An 18,993-nucleotide genomic window follows, 5' to 3' on the forward strand; every position below is an offset into this window, starting at 1 on the left:
CGCCGTCGTTGTTCGTAATTATAAAATTTTGCTCCTGAACCAAAGGTTGCGGCGTCGAATCAAGGCTGCTGCGGCGGCGTATCGAGAGATGCGGAACGCCAAAATGGTCATGTATTGCGCACTGCCAGCGGTCGAAATTAATTCGGAATCCCTCATTACAGCGTCGCTTATAGCCCGAGTGCGGATTTTGCACGCTAAATCGCACACGTCACGGACACCCTACGAGAAGGTTTGCCTAAGTGACAACGAAAGTGGTGCCACTCCCCCAAATAAGGAACCTACTCGCAAGCTCACACGCATTATGCGACCAAAGTTCTCGACATCATTCACTCAAATATGGCCCAGGACGGTCAGCGTTACATCCTAACTGGTGAGCAGCGCTTCCGCCTGAGTATTCTGTCATGCGACGAAGCCGTCCAACCTCAGTAAGGTCCCTAACATGGCTGCTGCAGAGGAGTGTCCACCACAAAAGTTCGTCCGTTTACAAGCGGAAACACTCTAGCAAAGCTTCATCAGCTGCTAAGTGTCTCGAGTGACGTGCGAAAAACATTGGAAGGGTTAAAAGAGAACCTCATCAATCCTGTACATTTCCCGAACCCCCCTCCCCGTAGCAGCTCACTAGCTGATGGCTACAAATTATCACCGGAGTTCTATTCCATTGCCTGCTTTAAAGCAAGGAAAATGAATCACGCAGCAACTCGTCCCGTAATTACCTATTTGTCCTCGTGCGCAGTTTATTCACTAGTTTTTATCTAGTTTTTCTAGGTTTTTTTTCTCAAAATGCGTCTGAGTAGAGGGCTATTACCTTGTACACTAGGATCCTCAGAATTTCTTCTCAGCTTTTCAAGAGATTTCTTCTTAGTTCTTTCTGTGTATCAAATTAAATCTGACCGGCGTGCTTCTGTTTCGTACTCGACGTGTGTAGTTCTTAACAAGGGTAACATTTGCCACGCAGATCAAGACTAAATGCGAAAAAGCTCGCACTCGGATCTGATTCGGGACCACGCACGCAGCGGACCAGACCGCAAGGCTATTTTTCTTTTTTTACTGCGTGACACTTATTTCACTGAAAGGATGAATGTACAATAGCTATTTACAAGGAAACTGGGAAGCAACACCAAACGTGCCGCCAACAGGCTACACGCTCCGCATCGCAAAAGGAGAGCCTTATACTTACGCAAAATATTCACACTGCTCAGAAATAAGCATCAAGTGTTTATTTAAAGCATTGGTTTTTAGTACTAAACAAGCAGACTTTTTTATGCACTTTTGCAACATGCTAAGGTAAACCTTACAGCATGTACTCAGCGATATAAACGGCGACTTTAGCCATAAAATAAATGTTGAACTCTGTCATGTTGATGCCGAATAGTTCGCAAACGGTAATCGTTGATTTTATTTGCTTTTTCGCATAATTTGCAAACCTTTTTGTAGTGTCTAGCTGCTAAACGTCACCATCCTTTGAAAACAGAAATCGCCGTACATGCTTTACTTCGTCTTTCATTGCTTCAAGCAGAGCGGCGATGGTACTGACTCTTTGCCACCAGTAACGATTCGATAAGCGTCATCGATGCTTAAACAGCGTCACATAAGCACGAGAACTTTCAGAAACACAAGACAGTCAGGCACATCTTTAAAGCTGGCACACTCAACAACACCATGAACGCATATTAAAACGCGTCCTAGATATTTATGCGCCGTCTAAGCAGCGAAGCGCTCAATTTCATTAAGCCATTTTTTTTTTAGCAAAAGAGTCTATACACTTTAGCAGGGTCTTCGATGGTTCTGTCACTACATTTAGATGATAACTACCGCCATATTGTAGTAATTTAAAGTGTTACACGTAATCTGCGTGCCCTTCTATGGAGCCATTCGTACCCCGTCTCTAAACAATCAGTTGATTCGGCACACAGCTTGTCTGCGGTATTGAGATCTTACTGGTTTTCACGTTGCGCAGTGACCCTTGACTGAGAAAATGCACTGGAATTACCGTTGAGTTCTCACATGCTTATCTTACAAATGAAAGGTGCCAGTGCTAACTCTCGGAAATGTCAAGTGGAAGTTTGCTGTTGGATTAATGATAAAATGCGCAAGTGTTTCCTTTTTGGTCAATTCCTCGCTGATAATTAAGCGAACGCTAAGACCAAAAGTGAAAATAAAAAACCTTTTTTCTTTAGAGAAGCATTTCAAATCGCGATGACAATATTCCAGCGACAATCGACTGGACGGCCTACAATCTCGAAGTGCTCCCGACGGCGACCAGCCTTTTTGACGCCTTTCACAATAACATACATTAATTCACGAAAATTTTACGAGCCGTTTTATTTTTTTCGTTTGTTACACCCACTGGCTTCTCCTCCGCCCCTCCTTTCATTTCGTGCTTTTTAAATGCCGTTCAGCACGAATTTTCTTGCTGGCGTGCTACTTATAAAAAAGTTAACGGCCCAACACCACGCATCGGAGGAGCCGAATTGAAGGACATAAAGGATTCCTCGAACAGTACCCGGGTCAGGCGCGTCTGCTAAAGCAGGAGAACCACGGGGCGGAAAGTGTGACCTTAATTAACGTTAAAGCGAGGGCGGATGATACCTCCGCCATTAGGCGCTCGGATCGTCCGTCCATTTTGACTGCGCCTGTTCGTATGTCTGTCTTTTCTTGCAGAGCGCCTATGCATCGTTTCTGGTGCGAGTGCGAAGAGTGAAGGAATGGAAGAGAGAGTGAGCGGTAGATCAAGAAGGATACGTGCGAATTTCGTCGAGTTGCATTAAGAACGCACGCTTCCGTAGAGACGCCAGCGCGAGGGGATTCCGATTAACGCGAATCGCCTTTCGGAGATACGACACCATTAGGGCAAAGCTGGGGCATTGCAGACGAACATATATTATTCGCGCGCTGCCCAGTGCGGGGGCTTAGAAGCCGCTCTCGCCATACAGCTACGCCCTCCGGGCTGTGGAGAAAGAGTGCTCGCAGGGCCCCGTACTTTCGCCTCCCAGGGGCGCGCGCGATTCGCCTTCCGGGCGTTCTCGCTTCGACGGCGCCATTTCAGTGGAAAGTTGAATATCGAAGGCGCCGCGGACTAAGCCTTAATTAGTCTCCGTAGACGGCCGTAACACATCGGGCACGGGCGCTCTGTTCAAAGTATTACGAGCAGAGCAACTGAAGCTAGAAGACCAGCTGTGAACTGACCGCTACGAATGCGGGGATAAGGAGACTCAAGAACTGAGGCCGTGCGACGTACATGTCTTCTGTCCCGGGGAAACATTTTTTCTTGGGCTTCTTTCCGCCTTAGAATGTCGTGGGATAGATCTGATATATCCTCAAGCCCCTGAATAGAATTCCACTGGTGTTTACGAAGTGTTTGATAGCGAGAAAGGCAACCCAAGAAGGCATACGTTTTAAACATTTAGAGAAGGAAAGCAATACACGAACTTGCGGTGCAAAGGAATGGAGGGAAAATTCGCAGCAGAAGAGGGGAGAGGGGATGTTCTGTATACCTGGTCTACGCGTTTATAGGTAAGAGTTGCTTGAAGAACCGAGCCCTTTTGTTGCTCGTTCTGCGCGTTCATCGCATCTTCACGCCATTCGCTCCGCTTCTCAGTATGCCTTGCGAACGATGTTTCTTGCCAATTCCTCATTACTACGGTGGATCAGTGTTAGGGTTATTGGGTTATTGTGGTTTAACGTCCCAAAGCGACTGAGGCTATGATGGACGCCGTAGTGAAGGACTCCGGAAATTTCGACCACCTGGGGTTCTTTAACGTGCACTGACATCGCACAGTACACGGGCCTCTTGAATTTCGCCTCCACCGAAATTCGACCGCCGCGGACGGGATCGAACCCGCGTCTTTCGGGCCAGCAGCCGAGCGCCGTAACCACTGAGCCACCGCGGCGGGTGAGTGGATCAGTGTGTGCATAGTAATGCTTGCATGGTGTTGACGAGATAAGCTTTAACCTGTCGCGAGTACAGCGTAGCGTACTTATGTGATTAACTAGGCTATCGTTTGGGCTAGTCAGTGAGGTCTAATTTGGGCGTTGCGGTGAGAGAGGACCAAAACATGAGAACTTGTTCTGTTCCGTGTTTTTATTCTCGTTGAACAGACCACCCCTGCTGTGCACCGTTTATCAATATTTGTACTTATTGCAGCTGTCAGCGTAAATGCTCATGTATATATACGCGAATCTTCGTGATTACGTGATTATTTCCTTCTTGTTTATTCCACAGTAACGCCTTTCGATTTTTTCTTTTCAATTTCCTCTTGAGCTTCAACATTCATCTCTTACTATTTGTCTAATCTACTCTTAAGCAGCATGTCTCGAAATATACATTGCAGACAACGAACACCACAAACAAGGCTTAGTATTCTTGCCATTCAGCACGGCTAAGAAATGCAATGAACTACAAAGAACGGGGGTAAACCGTAACTTTTTTTCTTTCTTTTCTTTTTAAGGCGCCGCTGTGGCAACCTTGCGGTTGCTAACCCTCAATGGGGCGGTTGCTGACCGGAAACAATCTTCAACATGTGCAGGCCTAAGCAAACGGCCCGGAATGAGCTAATGGTAGCTCGTTGCTTTTTATGTACACGTCCGCACGAATCGCGAATTATGTAGAGGCAGTTGAGCTGTTATGCAGTGTATTTTACTGTATTTTGCAGTGTATTTTAGTACTGCTAGGTCTGCTAAATAAAATCAATGTTTATGTTATAAAGCTGCGCCAGCACGCATAGAAACAGGGAGCAGTGGCAGGCTACGGATTAACGTCTTTCACCTCGGGTGCCTTGATATCTAACAACATCTAAATACGCGTTCATTTCTGCAAAGTGCTTGCACCAAAGCGCCTCATCCGTCCGTTTTGTCCGCTTAAATTTCCCGTCAGAACGCCTGAATTTCCGTGTGCTCAGACCTCGCAATCTCCAAGATTATTCGTTTTATCCATGAATGCAAAAACACGCCAGCACAAAGTCACACTCTTTCTCTCACTGGCCCGTGGGTCGGTCTGCCTACCCTCATATTTCAGAGTGAGCTTGGCCGGTCTGCAGCGCATTCCAGAGTGCCAGGCATCGCCGAGGAAAGCGCTACACTCTGCAACGAGCAACCAACGTGCCTTCATTATATAGCACGCTTCCGCCTGCTCCGGCCATTATGCCGGCCAGGGCGATGTTCCAGTAATAAGCCACGGGCGAACCTTCTAATGAAGCAGCCTCGTTCATACGGAACCATCTCCTTAGCATACGCCTAAGCCTTTTTTTCTTTTTTGCTTCCGCGTGCATAATAAGAGAGTGGGCGCATTTCATTTTCTCCCGCTCTTTACTTCGTGCGACTGGGTGCTCGTTCAATGCTCTTTCGTTTTACGGCGGCGCTGTGGTACTGATACGAAGGAGCAAGATTAGTGCTTGTACAGCTGCTTATTTGGCGTGGGTGTATCGGGGGGATACCACAGTAAGGTGGAATGAGGATTTTCGATAGCAACTAAAGTTAAGCATACTTTGTGTGCTTTGCCACACACGGGCAGTGGTTACAGAAGAATGCGTAGAAATAAATACAAAGTTAGAAAGAAAAGATAGTTCCTAGCATAAGGAATTCAATTCGAGTATTCCCGCTTTATAATATGCTGTGCCTGCCAACTCCTCGAGATGCGAATGCCCAGGGCACGTAAAGGAATTCGTCAGTGTTGCTGAGCTTATCTTTCATTTACGCACATAAGGAAGAATAATAAGCTCCCTGCTAGGAAGCAGGGAGTTTATGGCAATAACTGGCAAAACTGTTATGGCAATAACTAACGACCAGCTACAAATCTCTAATTCACCGTTTTTATCATGTCCACCAACACTGGTAATACTATGCCGCAAAATTCATATTTTTGCCCCAAAAAAGTCTATATTTGGAAATTTTTGAAACTGTTCGCTGAAACACGCGGTATATTTTAAGCAATAATTTTTCTCCCCGTCGCTCTGCAAGCCAGCTCGTAGGGACTGAGCAATAAAAATGAAGCACGGGTGGGCACCAAATTGTGATAGCCGTGGATCTTCCTGAGCGCCCCTAGAATGCCTGCATTGGCGTCATTGAAATAAAACACAAAATATCTCATACGCCCGATGCAATGCGTGGCGGCGGCATCACTTTCACTTTTGCGGCCAGAAGTATTGCAGCTTTTTCGCAATAATTTCCAAACCTATCAGCATGCCCTACACACTGATGCCTTCGTGCATTCGCTGCAGTCTACTTTCTGCACTGCACATCTAAAGAGTGCCTTAGCAGGATCGGCTAAAGCACTGCACGGGCTCGGGCCGGCCCGAAAGCCCGGGCAGGGCCGAAAAACTAGCTCTTATGCCGGGCCTGGGCTGAGCCGGGGCTTCAAGTTTCTGGCCTGGGCCGGGTACCGGCTTGAAGTGGGGCTGTGTAGGGTCTCTGAATCATTATTGCATGGTGAAGTTCATTTTGGTTTTGTGGGGTTTTACGTCTCAAAGCGACTCAAGCTATGAGGGACGCCGTAGTGAAGGGCTCCCAAAATTTCCATCACCTGGGGTTCTTTAACGTGCACTGACATCGCACAGTACACGTGCCTCTAGAATTTCTCCTCCAAAGAAATTCAACCACCGCGGCCGGAATCGAACCCGCGTCGTTCGGGTCGGCAGTTGAACACCATAATCAGCGCGCCACCGTGGTGGCGTACAAGGTGAAGTACACTTGTGGCGTTCTAACAGCGACACGGATGAAGCAGTGCCATGATGTTGGCTGAGGAAAAAAACTACTCAAAGCTTATTTAGTTATTTATGGTGCCTGCTATAGCTGCATTCGCTTCACGCCAGAAAAATTAAAAACCAAAACGTCCTTTTTTTTTTTTTACTGTTGCCCGAAAGCCTCGGAAATGAAGGAATCCCGGCGCTAATATCCTGCCGAGACGTTATTATAAACGACTGTACTACTACTTTTTTTCCTTTTTACGCGGAATGAGAGACAGTTCCTTTGTGGAACAAGTTTAATCAGCGTCACTCACAGGGTCATGTCCGAGTAACTTCGAACGAGCACGCCTGGCCGCGTTGAACACACAGGTTAGAAAGAAAAGGCGCAAAATCCAGCAGAGGTCTGCACTGCAGCGGTGTTTTTAGTAAAGCGTTGTAACGCCTGACACACGGCTCATTCGCACGACTGCATTCGCCTAATGAAATGCACAGCACCGCGGGCTTTCTCTGTTTCAGCTATCAGCGAGCACACGCCTTCGGATCTACCAGAGGGCGCTGCTCGGTTTTCTGTTACCGCTAATGACTAGATATTTGAACCTTCATAAGATCAACTAGAGAAGCACCTTCAAGCGATTGCTCGATGAGTAGCGGTATGTTCCAAGACAGTATCTGAATGTCTGCCTTTGCCGACCATTAAGACATTTCTACGCTACGAGAGACGCCATTGGAGAAGAGCATATTCGTTTATGGCCCTTCGCGTTTTAAATGCAATTTACGCAATATACAGGCGCGTTTGATTTTGATCTCGGATGCGCCCCTCCCTCGCAAAAAGGCTTGATTAAATTCATTCCATAGAAGCGCGGCCACTGAGGCTGTGAATCAAATTCCGCGGAATTGTGCTCATTACAAAAATGTAATTGGCTTCTAGACATCGCGGGTCGCAAAAAAATGACAGATTAAAAATTCAGAGGTAATGCAGAGTTTATTACACGAGTACGCAACGCTTTTCATTTGGCACTAGCAACTCCGGGGGTTTTAACAAAGCCGACAGCGCAATCTGCATTATTGTGTCTTCTTTTTGTGTTTACCAAGCCAATTTTTTCAAGCGTTATTGCGATGCGAACACCTTTGCTGACCACATCTTGAGTAGCAGATGACTGCTTGCCCAGAGAAATTTACCTCTTGAGCTGCTGCGGGAATGGGCCTGCGCCCCGGTTCTGGCAGGTCCTCACGTCGAGCTTACTGGACCGGGTCCGGGCTCAATAGAGTGATAATGTAGTGGGCCCAGATCGGGCTCGAGCCTCAGATGCGGCCCGTGCAGTGTCCTAGGATCGGCATAGAATATCCGCTCTAAATCACCGCACGCCTGCTGTCAGATTTCAAAACATGCAATGCCACACTGCTGGCACTCTGCCGGCGCCACCTGGTGGACATATTGTCACGGGCTCGCTCTACACTGCATTCCTATTAGAAGTTCGTATTTATTGAATTGCTGCCCGAGTTTAGTTACATTTTTTACAAACCTTCTTGTTGAAAAAATATGCGTGCAGTGGAACGGTTTGTAATTTCTCTATTTACTCCGTACACTTGTTTGTGCGGGAGCAGTTCTAACACTTGTCTATTCACGTTCGGAAACCATCATGATTTGCTAGGTCTACCTGAGCAGAAAGCATATCTTTGTTAATATTTATTCTAACTCTCTCTGAGTTCTGAAATGTAAATACCGCTAACGAAGAAATGCTGAACTTCATAACTTTTGTCTGAAGTTCTCACTGCCTGCACATCGCAGGGCAATGTTGCCGCTTAAAATGTCAGTTTCGTTTTCATCCGACGCAACTTTCGTACAGCAAAGAAAAACACGAATGATTCATTACTTTTCTCACTTCGGCAGCCAATACAACAGATGCTGTCACTACTTTCAGTTCTCATTAGTTCTTAAGGGCGAGGCTAACGAAATTACGGCTGAGTTCACCAATTTACCGAGCCATTATTCTACACTTCGAAGCTCGTGTTCTGTTGCCCTAGCGAATTATAGCATGATGGTGACCTTCGAGTCCTTGTGTGCCTGGCCAGGTCAAGATTAAGGCAATGAATATTTTGGCCTCTATATTCCGTAGACAAAAACTGCAACTGCAAAAACAAGACAAAGGAGCTGCAATTAAGTACCTTGACTGCACTATATTCCTCTCTCTTGAAACATGGTATATGCAATCTCCAGTACCTTTGCGAGCGCCGTATTTTCTTCTTTGCCTAATTCAGAACACACCAGAGCTATCGCTCAGTAAGAATCATAATTGCTCGCAGAGCCATGAGCCTTCTCCAAAACCTTAAGAGCGGAGGCATGTCATAAACTTTCGAGAAGTAAATCATTACGAAAACTAGAAGGGAATAGACAGACAGAAGAAGATCACAAACAAAGCTTGAGTCGTTTCTAGCTGAGCCTGTGCACGGGGAAAGCGATTCCTCTATGCGCATTCTAAATGGCTCGTCCCCTGTTGGGAGGAAACGACAAGACGCGCAATCGTACTATTAACGCAGGCAGCGAGAGGTTGGGAAGAAAGCCAGAAGATGGCTCCGTCGGGTAGCGCAGCGATGATAAAAGAAAGAGGGAAAGAAACGAAGGAGCAGAACCAAAGGACGCAAGGATGCGGAGCGGGCTCAAGCGGCCCGGGGCTTACAACGCTACGGCCTTATCTGCATAAAGCCGCAAAATAGTCGTTTGCAGTTAAAGATCGCCGAACGGTTTGTGCCATTTCGGCGGTGGGTACGGGCTTCGACGGAAGAGCGGCCGCAGTAAGGGCAACGCAGGCCGCTAATGGCCCGTGCGAGTGAGCCGCCGATTTGCGTCCCTCCGCACGAGAAGCGAGTCCCTGGAATGGCCGAGATTTTTCCCCGACTCTGCGCCATCGGCAACGCGAAGTAAAGCTGGCATAATAGGGAGGGGAAGGAGAGTAGCACTAAAAAAGTAGTGCGGCCGCAGAATGTGTACGCGGTTCTATTATGGGCTGGGATTATGATGCTTGCGCAGGGAAGAGCTGTGCCGGCCTAAGTCGTTTTGCTCATAATGCACGCGCTCAGACCACGAAAACTTCATGCATCGAACGTATTACCATAAGCCATTAATAAGCACACAATATTGCACGGTAATGAAAGACCAAGGAAAGAACACAAAGCACAGCGGTGTATTCTTAAACACAAGATTACTGTTCACATCCAGTTACCTTTAAAGCATTGAGGCAGACGAGAGCCATAAGCCTAATGATAACCGACTCGGGACGCGCGTATTTCACTAGTGTAAGTTGTGGGTGGAGTGGCGTTGCCCTGAACAATGAATGCTCTCTGCTGGACGCCGTGCAGAAGAGGCGAAACTAGGGTAAGCATGATGAAGGAAGGTAGTGGAACGAATGGAATGGCTGAATGGTAGTCTGATCACGTAGGCGCGTGCGCGTTGAAAAATAGGTACCGTCCGAAGATTCCTGCCACCCCTGCTTCGCGGGTCGCTTTATCTGACCGTGTTGTGAAGGCGCGTAGCGGATGATTCTCGGGTGAAGGAGCCCTTTGTAGAACCGCCCCACTCCGGAACTCCGACCAGAGGGAACACGATGCCGAGCCTTTTATTCGAGCGCATCGATAGGGGAAGGCTTTGTGAAATCGCCGCCACCCAGACGGCAAGCACAGCGAGGTGGGAAAAAAATTAGAGATACTATAAAGGGCCTGCATTAGAGTGTACTGGCGCGCAGACACAACAGCCAGCGCAATGTTTAAATACCGGTATATACAAGTGAGTGAGAGCGATAGACACGACACGCGGCTTATGTTTGAAGGACAGCGGCGAGCAGCGTAGGCGTTGATTTGGAGCCACATCGGAGGCTCCGTAGATGATCAAGAATGAAAGGCTACGAGGTAAGTAAAAAACAAACACTATACAGAATGAGCCAGTGCGTGACCGGTGCAGTGCCGTCTGCAGAAAATATGTATCATCATTCAAAAATAACAAAGGAAGAAAAGTTAGCGTACATGGAATCCACACTATCATTCTTACTTTGATCGTTCTTTGTTTGAATTCGTAGAACTATTATAGTCGAGAGTCTGAATATTTTACATCAAGATCCAAATCGCTTCTCCGACGTATGCGGCAAAGCTAGGACACGATAAAATCCTACAGAGAAATTTGGCCTTATAAACGGGAGTTGAAGGATTAAAAAAAAGCAGAAAAAAAAGTAACGCGCAGCGCAATATTATAGTAGCTGTATTGACTGCAGTGCACCATTGTTCACAATGTGTGCTCTTCGGGGTCCAGTGCAATAAAGACGCTCAATTTCGGGCCGATTGTGAGTTTACAGCAGTAAGTAAATAGGCGGACATCTGCTTCGACTAGTACCAGATATGGACTGCTACGTGACCGCACTGCGGTTCTCACGCGAAACAATCTACAGAGCTGTACCAAAGTTGAGCAGGTAGCAACAACAAACGTGTGTCCTATGAGCAGAGTAAAGACTCGGGATCTCGAGTCCGCGTGGAATGAAAAATGCCTTCCGAGATGCGGCGGCCAGATAGGGAGCGAGAAATGGCAGTTGCGCGCCGCAAGCAATCAGCCGTTTGGGTGGTCTCTTTTGCCGATGGCTGACTCCGGAGAGAGGGGGTAAGCGGGAATTACGGGCAACTTGGCCAGAGGCCACTTAGCGACAATCGGCGCACTGGCCACAGTGTGGCTACTCTGAATCTTGCGCGGCAGGCTGCTGCCACGGTCTCCGATGCGGAAGCACTTGCACTGCTGCAATAATTTGTCTCTTCGCTTCAAGTGAACTCTCGCTCTGGTTCCCATAACCAGCGCACGGGTGGCTGCTCAGGCGCGGTGATATTTGTTGTCGAAGATTAGCTTCAGGTCATTGCTGTTTTAGACCGAAAGCTCTACTTCAAGACCAAAGCTGCGAAAGCCGGGCCATCGCTGAAGATTTGACCTTGACCCTGAGCAAATGAATAAATTAATTAATTAATACATGTGTAAATACTGCCGCGACAGGGTTTCGAACCCACGGCGGCGTGAACAGATCAGTTTCACTGGCCACTGAGCGATATGCTATCGCCGCAACCAATCAAGCCTCGTGCTAAACTGCAACACACTCTCGCGCTGTGCATTGGGCATGGCCGCCTTCATCAACTTCCATCTGAGGCGCGAACAGATGAGATCAGCTTAACCTCGATCAGAGCTTAACCTGAGTCTAATTCCGTAGGCATACGTGACGACGCCGCATCAAAGCAATACTTTCAGCCAATCAGGCTAAACACATCCTTTCACACGTCTATATACAGGGTGTTTCACCTAAGACTTTCTGCAATTTTTAAAAATAAGCTATTTGAATTAGATGCGCGCTTTTTCTGGCATAGCATTGTCAGTGGTGTAGTACATCATAATTCAACTAAGACGTGCTAACTAGCAGGCTTGTTAACCAATATTTAATAGTTAACTTTTAAACTATTACCGTTGGGCTCCTTAATTATTGAGAGGCATGCAGCCCACCGTAAGTAATGTCCATATCCGTTTTTAGAATTTCGGGAACGCAATTATCCTCGCCGCTGTGGACCAACAAATTTCGCCTACATCGCGCCAAAATACATGCGGTTTGAGAAGCTTGCAGGCAAAGCAACCTCTCCAGTGAACCTAACTCGTCGAAATAGCCAAAATTTGTTGGGCCACAGCGCCGAGGATAATCGCGTTTTCGAAATTCTAAAAACGGATATGGACATTACTTACTGTGGGCTACATGCCTCTCAATAATTATGGAGCCCAACGGTAATAGTTTAAAAGTTAACTATTAAATATTGGTTAACAAGCCTGCTAGTTAGCACGTCTTAGTTGAATTATTATGTACTACACCACTGACAATGATATGCCAGAAAAAGCGCGCATCTAATTCAAATAGCTTTTTTTTGAAAATTGCAGAAAGTCTTAGGTGAAACACCCTGTATACTCGACTTAACGACGTTAAACCCCTACCATTTTTTTTTTTTTCGCAACAGTCATTGGAGCAGCGTCCTTACTTGAGCATTTACTTCGATGAGTGCTGCGCAATCGTGAAACACCATTTTGGAACGCTTTCTTTTTCCCCTTCCTAGTTAGCACTGTCATTGATACTTGAGCGAGCGACGATATATTTATGAGCCTTGCTATTAGCTCTGACACTATATCCAGAAGCCATTAAGCGTAAGCAGACAAAATATATAATATAGAACAAGATCGTCGCCAAATACGGTTCATCATATTATTTACTGCATTTCGTGCATAGAAACGAGCAATCATGAGGTCAAGAAGTACAGAAGTTGGTTCGATGGGTCGAGTAGAAGTGTAAGTCGTAGGCGCTGTTTTCTGCGAAATAAGGAAAAAGGATGTTTTTCTCAACACTGTCGACTATATGAGCACAGATGACCCAATGACCTTTCAATTTTTTCCTCGCCTCAGCAAAGCAGTTCTTTGCTTAGCCCGTCTTTCAAATATCATAAAGGCTCTCCTAACACCGGCCTACCCTATGCATTAAGTCAGCAAGGATATTTACTTGTCTTTTTAGGGGAGCGGTAGCCGTAAATTTCCAAGCCTGCATAATATTAATTGCTTTGTTTGCAGCGCTTTCATCACGCTCAGTGCAATGCTTCGATGGTTGATTCAACTTCAAAGTTTGGCGATAAATATGTGGTTGAATCAGTGTAAAGAATACAAGCAAAAAGTTCTCTAGATTGCAACTCAGTTCTACAAAATAGTGCATAAAGAGGCCCTGCCGCGTGCTCTCTTGGTCGACTGTCTACAACTGCGGTGCCTTTTAAATATATAGAACTGACTGCTTCAAGCAAACTTTCTGTAGTCATTGAAGATTCCTACACTTCAATCAGTAACGCTTATTTTCAATCGGCCATCCTTCATAAATGCGTAATAGATTCCAATAACTATTCTGCGTTGTGACCAAAATTTTCCCTCCATAGCGTGTTTCATCGTCAGTACATGTCCAGCGGCGTTTAGATTCCTTCGACAAAAAAATAAACCCTGATCTCCTTGTGTACTGTTTCCATGGAAAAATATAAGCGAGAGGCGCTGCGGAAAAGGAGGACGCAGCGCCTCTCGCTTATATTTAGTATCTGCGAGATGAAAGAGCGATACTTGTTTGCGCTATATTACCACATAAATTATGGCGCCATCTGATAACATTTTACCAAACTAATGAAAACATCCTCGTACATTCTTAGCTGCGAATGGATGAAAGCCTTTCACCACCACCATCACCATGAAGAGGCAGACTGCGTCCCTTGAAGGATAAGAGCCTGTCACACTGATTTTTAATTGGCTTTGTCCTTCGTCAGCCGTGGTCTGTAAATTTCTTTAAATTTCCCATTCCTTTGTCTATCTTCCCCACCTTTCTGCTGCAGCACGCTGCATCTCCCTTTGGTTAGAATTTATTCTCATACCCTAAAAGGCCGTCCGCCGTCTGTCCTCTACAATACATGCCTTGCAATGACTATTTTACACGCTTGACGTCTTCTACTAAATCACTAATCCAATTTCATGCTGTGATCCACATCGCTCCTTTTCTATTGATTATAAAGCATGCAACTATAAACCATGATCTGTTTCAAGATGTCTCCTCTGTCAGATTTTCTTATCATCTAATGCGTATTTTCTTCCGGCAATCTGTAATCTAGTTTGGTGAAACCACTGCAGGGCCGCCCACGCTCAAGCACGAGCTAGACAATAGATTTGCAAATTCAAAAGGCCGTTCGTCCGAAGAAATGGTTTGTCAGAACCTGAAGTCTCGATTCTCATCACGCAAGCTGACATGAATGGCCTGCCTGCAACTGCTGGCCAACCACGCACCATTCCTACGTCACAACCTGTCACGTGAGCTGAGCGCATGATTTGCTAAAACGAGCTATAAATCATCAAACCTGTGTATATTTAAAAACAAAAGCCAGCTTATCGACAACGTTTCTACTGTCGACTCACAAATTTGAGTAAGATAGCACTACTAGTTCATATTATTTGCGTGTGTTCCAAGAATCATTTAGCCTAATGAAAGACAGCTTAATGGATCATTAAGTCTCTTCGGGAAAATCAGTAGGATTTCAGCTTACAATATTGTCCATATTGTTTTTTTATTTTAGTATGCTACTGCCTTGCCCCTTTTTTTTTTCTCCAGAGACAGAAAAGACGCAACCAAGCACACCAGGTTCCTTTTCTTATTCAGTATTTTTGGGTATCATCATTATGATGTTCTCCCTTTACAATGGAACATAATAGCGATAACCGGAGCTTGAAAAGGGCGATCCACCATTTGCTCAGAGACCCTCTTGAGTAAAACAGGAAATCACTGCCTCTCTCTGTCTCTACCGACTGTCCCAAGAAACAAGGATCAATCTTGGAAACAAACAGAACAAAAGATATCCTCTCCCAGTCCTTTGCCCCGTGACGAAAGGTTTGTTTAGAACAATAAATCTGAATTATCTCTTTTCTTTCCGATATCACAGGGGTGTGCTCCACTGGAGACAAAGCACCCAGAGATTTAATGTGACAAGGTGCACGCATTGCACCGCCACTGGACAGCATACCAAGATACCAAGAAGGAAGCAATCTATTTCTTTCTACAAGTTCCCGCCAGCGAGGATTTCGAAACGACAGTCAAAGAAAACGATGGAAGATTGCCATGTCGTCCGTTTTCAACGATCAGGGGAAAGACACCGGGCCAAACAGCCCAGCGCCTTTTCTGTTATTTCCCTCTCTTACTTTATTCCGTTCTTTGTTCCCCTATTTATTGCTTTTCAAAGTTACGGCTGCATTGGGTACACTTGAGCAGGGTGTGTTGCTGGGCACGTTTGTTTGACATCCTCAGCATGCAGCGCTGACAGACGAGGGACGAAGGAGAGACGAGACACACAGCGCCCTGTGTGTCTCGTCTCTCCTTCGTCCCTCGTCTGTCAGCGCTGCATGTTCAGGTTGGGTACACTGCATGAAGCAGATGGCATCGTTGCAGTAGAGTGTCATGTTCAGAAACCCAAGTTCAGTTGCAGGTCAACGATTTTTTTAATCCAGGTGAGCCGAAGCTTCTCAAAAATGTGCCCCGTCTGATAATTTTGCATGGGTAGGCCTGGTTTGTGTGGAAAGCGTCACATGACAAACAAAAAGTATCTTGCGTGCACGTGCTGGCCAATAAGAATGTTCCGCATGGAGGCCTGGACCATGAGAGCATTGTGCGTTCGAAGGGGGAAAGGGTGTGTGTGTTTGGTGGAAGGGGGGGGGGGGGGGAGATTAAGGCTGCTGTCGGTCGAGGATGAAGTGCAGCACTTGTTGACACTTCCTGACTCAGGGGAGTGGTAAAAGCCTGGAATCTACTCCTTATAACCGTGTATCTTGTCTCTTTTATGCCGGCGCCCGAAGAAGCCGGACATATCGGTTCTCGATGCCCTCTTTCGGGCTTTTTTTCTATTTGCACGAATGTTTATATGTATTAAATGTAATAAACGAAATAGTCATTTTCTATCTTCTGACTAGCTTCCAAGGGTTTAATACAGTGCTGTTGATGAGAAGCATTGGGTTTGTTGAATTGGAGTCGCGTTTTCTTTTTCACCGTTAGGCTCGTCCCAAACACCTACCTGTTCAGCCCGCGTTAATGAAAGCGTATGCCGAGTTTGCGGCATTACCATCAGGTGTCGCTCGAGTACTCTCCGACTTCGTTTCGTAGCGCTGCAGTTCTATCAGTTATTGTATACATTTGCTGTCGCCTAGTCTTGAGCCTGGCGTTGGAAGCCAGCTCTGAGTAGTGCATGCGGCCGGGCCACTGGGGTCTTGGACTGTGGGCCCGACCCGGAATCACAGCGTACATAGAAAATAAACAATGTATTTTCTCCTTCTCCAGAACTGGACCATCAACATGTCTGCAAACTGACCTTCATTTATCTTTCTTTTATTATGAGGACTATTTATCCATACTGAAAACTGCGCAAAAAACGAAGACACAGAACGAGAAGGCACGACACGGGCGCAGACTATCAACTGAATTTTTATTCACATGAAGAGGCCTATATCTTCTGCCCACAGTGAGACAAGCACAAAAATACAACAACCGCGAAAATAAACCCAAAACACAATCACCGACTATCCCTTCGCGTGCACCGTGATGCAACCGTCAATTACTCTTCCAAAAAACTGCGCACAAACAAGAGCACGACAACCTTAACGGTCACGCTGATATCACGCCAAAGACCCATATTGCCTGCTCGCCTTAAGAAAACTGGCCAAAAAGGCTATCTCCCTATCAAGCAAGGCCACAGATGGTGATGCCACACAGGAATCTGAGTCTTTCTTGATTAGGTAAGCCTCCACCATCTCCCTGCATACCTGATCGCTATGTTTCAACAAGACCTTTTCATGTGAATAAAAATTCAGTTGATAGTCTGCGCCCGTGTCGTGCCTTCTCGTTCTCTGTCTTCGTTTTTTTTTGCGCAGTTTTCAGTATGAATTCCTACCAACTAGCCCAGTTTACCGTTCTTATTAACTATTTATCCACCTACTAGTATGACGGCAAGGCCATGACTCTTAGGCCGGCCTTTCAATCATGAGTGTTGTAATTTGCACGTGAAGTTATCAAAGGAATAAGTTTGTGTATAAAAACAGAAAATATCATTTAGCTGGTGCAGAAATCATGCCATATGATGGCGTCCAAACTCGTAACAGAGCATGAGAGCCAAAAGGAAATGTTGCGGAAAACGTTGTGACTTTATTGGGCACGTCTCCTTTTTGAAATTCATAGCAGTGCAATTAATTCTAGGATCTGACGTCCAAAAGGCATGCCCACAAGCCGCGCGAACACACCAAGCGGATGACAGCGCCTCTCGTGAGCCGGATAAGAGATATCGGTGGCAAAGACGGCGCCTAAAGTGTTGCAGCATATTAGGTAAGTGCTAAATTATCTGTTCTGGCACTTCATTGTAAACTGCACCTCGTTTAGTGACACGAGTTGTGGATTGGTTGTTATAGAAGTTCGTTGCATTCCCCTCAAAAATAAAGTTCACTTTTTTATTCTAAAAGCAATACAGAGCATTAGAGCAAGCTGCAAGCGCACTTACATGAGCGGTGACTTCAGTGCAGTCGCTGTGATGAGATTGGATCACCCTGCACATAGAAGTAAAAGCAAAGAGTTTTAGGCTTTTGTGAACTGGAATTTGTGCATCTAGAAAAGCCGCACCAAACGCTTTCATTGATTTTGAAGGAGCACAAAAGGAGTATAGGTCTATGAACCGAGCATGCGAGGTTCACCTGCTTAAAGCACTGAGCAGAAGGACATGACATAGACGCAGGAAAATGAAATTTATTTTACTGACGATGCTGAAATCACACTAAGCAGGTACGTATGGTATGCAAGGCTTACTGTGCAAAAGCTAGAAAGAAATGGGCCATGAGAAACTCAGCAGTTAAGGGCCGAGGATTAATTTTGACCGCCTGGGGATCTTCAACCTGTACTGGCATCGCAGAGAGCACGGTATTTCTTGCATATCGTGGTAACCCAAAGCGCCTGCCGCGGCTGGAAGTCGATCTTGAGCCCGACAGTGAGAAGGGGCAAAACGCTTGTTAGCACGACAAAGCTGAGGGTACCATTCAGCAGAGAAACCGCCATATTTGGCGTTGGCGTCGGGTGCCGCAAAAGCGGGGTTGGTTGAGAGAATGGTTGGTCGTGACGTCACAACTACATGACCTCGCATGGGTAATTCAAACACCCCGCAATGATCTCACAGTACTACAATGACGACGTCACTACAGAATGACTCATGGGTGTTGAGGGTCGCGACATGATTCCAACACCGATACGCAGCGCTCTTGATAAAGAAAAGTAATTGCGCTGAAAAGAAAAATGGTCGAGCCGGGACTCTGACCGCTGCCTCTTGGGTCGTGAGCCGGGCACACTACCCTCGACCATTTATGGACTTTCATTCCACTTAGTTAAAGGGACGTGTGTCTTGTGTGTTTTGTGGTAAATCTAAAAAAATAATAAATTAAAGAGATCAAAATAAGGTAAATTAGAGAACAGAGTCTGTTTCTGCAAAGTGATATGCAAAAAGGACCCGCGGCCGCTGAAGGGACACTTGAACTAAATCGCACCATCCCCTGAAGAAGACGGTTACGAGACCCCAGAATTTTGGTTGGCGTCGATGTAGTACCTTTCTCTGCGAGCCTAACGCGTGTCTACACTTGATGTGGACGCATATAAAACAAGTTACTGAGTTAGAAAACTGCACAGGGCGGGTCTGTCAAGCATATAACACTTTTCTTGCTCCG

At 46.1% G+C, this 18,993-nt stretch overlaps 1 protein-coding gene across 3 annotated transcripts in view; it reads right to left on the minus strand.

Moving 5' to 3' along the window:
- LOC149339884 (protein turtle homolog B-like) overlaps positions 1–18,993 on the minus strand; it is an 843,694-nt gene that overhangs the window by 574,373 nt on the left and 250,328 nt on the right. For 2 of the 3 annotated variants that reach the window (XM_089548570.1, XM_089548568.1), the window contains exon 3: positions 17,787–17,832. The exons of the other annotated variant lie outside the window; for it this stretch is intronic. The gene's annotated coding sequence lies outside the window, so the exon portion shown is untranslated. The remainder of the gene's footprint in view (positions 1–17,786; positions 17,833–18,993) is intronic. 3 annotated transcript variants of the gene reach the window in all.

Source organism: Amblyomma mixtum, chromosome 6 (genome assembly GCF_055824585.1).
Source record: "Amblyomma mixtum isolate Tamu chromosome 6, ASM5582458v1, whole genome shotgun sequence".
In the NCBI taxonomy this organism is placed as follows: domain Eukaryota; kingdom Metazoa; phylum Arthropoda; class Arachnida; order Ixodida; family Ixodidae; genus Amblyomma; species Amblyomma mixtum.